The sequence below is a fragment of the Gossypium hirsutum genome, chromosome D13, assembly GCF_007990345.1.
Source record: "Gossypium hirsutum isolate 1008001.06 chromosome D13, Gossypium_hirsutum_v2.1, whole genome shotgun sequence".
Classification (NCBI taxonomy): Eukaryota; Viridiplantae; Streptophyta; class Magnoliopsida; order Malvales; family Malvaceae; genus Gossypium; species Gossypium hirsutum.
This window is the reverse complement of record NC_053449.1, coordinates 1940050-1942180: the sequence shown is the minus strand read 5'-3', so window position 1 is coordinate 1942180 and position 2131 is coordinate 1940050. Positions and strand designations below refer to the sequence as shown.

Below are 2131 nucleotides of genomic sequence, written 5' to 3'. Positions count from 1 at the left end.
TTCAGATTATGTAGCTTGATTAGAGATGTTAGATAGGGACTATAATGAAAAAGTTTGAAGATATATTTTTATTTATGTTCATATATAGTCTATAGATTCACCAAGTTGAGTCACTACTTTTAAAAGAGATACAAATACACTCAATTCAAACAAGGGGAAAATGACTAAAATTGAAATTAAAGTATTAGAATTAGATCTCAAATTTAAGCATATTAAAAGGACTAAAATTGAAAATTAACCGATTTATAAAATGAAAAAGAAAGAAAAAAACGCTGGTGGGTGTGTGCCACGTGTCGGAAACAGAAAGGACAGCAATAAAAAATCTAAAGAGATTCCATTGCCGGGAATTGAACCCGGGTCTCCTGGGTGAAAGCCAGATATCCTAACCACTGGACGACAATGGATCGTTGTTTAGTGGATTTAATAAGAGCTGAAATGACTATGGAAAGTAATGCTCTTTTGAATTAATAGTTGCACGAATCAAAAGGTTGGTCCTTTGTGTTTCAAATTGGGGTACTCTAATTGTTTTGTTGTGAGTCCTATGGATTCAAGTGGTGGGTTCGCTATCTTTTAGAAACTGGCTATTAATTTGGTGTTTGTATTCTTATTCAATTCGACAGGTTAATTAAGAAGGATTCTTTGTTAGCACTTTATCGGATTTTTTGGTGTGCTCAATGTTAGATTTTGATGTTGAGTAGTGATATGCTCCGGTAGATGGTTGCCACTGATGGCCTCCCTCAGCTTTATTTGGGAGATTTTAATGAAATATTTGTAGTCTTTTGAGAATGTCAGATGGTCTGTTTTTAAGATATTGTTGATGCATGTTCATTGATGAAGCTTGGCTTTTGAGTAGATTTAAGGCTGCTGATGAGTATTGAATTTATCAAATTTAATTTCTTATGCTTAATAATAGAATAAAATTGCATATAGAGGAGTACCAATGAATTTTACAGAAATTGGATGAAAAGACAGATCAACTCTAATTTGTAACTTATTGGCTGAGTGTTCATCCTTCTAAAAAATAACTTAGAACTATTTAGTTATGGTCTCGATTGAGTAAAGTAGAAGGAAATAAATAAAAGGGGATTTAATAATCTCGTGAAGAACTAACAAATATGACAAAAACATTAGCTATCAATCTTGATGTTGGGATTGATCATGGATTATACGATGTCTTCTTATTCAACAATAAGCTAAGTATAGTTATCGAAAAATGACTTTAAATCATCAATCTTTCTTGTCGAACAATTGTAAGAGATGCTCCTAGTATTTAATTTGCCAACAGCCCTACAATTTAGAAAGATTTGACTCTAATAAACAAATTCAACTATTCGATTTATTGACGTCAGGTTACACTTCCATAGCACAACTCAACCGACTAGTATTCAATTAAATTATGGTAGCTTATAGATCTAATTAACTATTTAATATTCTAAATATCAAACATGGAACTCTACGAAGAATAATAAAAGAGAGTAAAGACTTAATCTCAAACTCACATTCTCCTATATTTATATTGACGACAACAATATTCATGTCAATTAAGTTAAGACTCAATCGATTATAAATTACAATGGAAAGGAACCCAAAAATTGAAATGAGTAAAATCAATTTCCAATTTCCAATTTGCTTGCACATGGGATCAGGAAAACCACTGGTTATTTGATTGTAAGAAATGAAAACTCATAAGTAATTGCAGGAATCTGATGCGGTGGATTTCCTTCTTTTTTTTTTTTCTTTAATTGATTGAAAATTCCCACCATAATAATTGAAGAAGCATCATCCATGTAGATATATCTCATCTCATTATTTAAAAAACAATAATAAAATCTTAAAAATATATTATTTTATAATTAAATTTAAAATAAAAATATTTTAAAAATTATTTAATTTAAGATCGAGCCGAATCGGGTGGACTATTCAATCCATGGACAGGTTTATTCGACACTGATGATATATAAGGTCTGAAATCAACAAAATCTTTTATCACTAAACCAATGACTTGTATGGCAACATTTTACTGGTTTAATTCATTAATTTCTTAAAAGTCCTTATATTCTTTGTAAATTTAATATTTAATCTTTATTCTTATATTAGGACTTTAGTTCTACTTTTCATATTTTAAAATTCA

At 29.8% G+C, this 2131-nt stretch overlaps 1 non-coding gene across 1 annotated transcript; it reads right to left on the bottom strand.

Moving 5' to 3' along the window:
- Positions 1-332: 332 nt before the first annotated feature.
- On the bottom strand, positions 333-404 carry TRNAE-UUC (transfer RNA glutamic acid (anticodon UUC)). Its single transcript has one exon. It is a non-coding gene; the product is annotated as a tRNA-Glu (tRNA).
- Between the last annotated feature and the right edge of the window lie 1727 nt (positions 405-2131).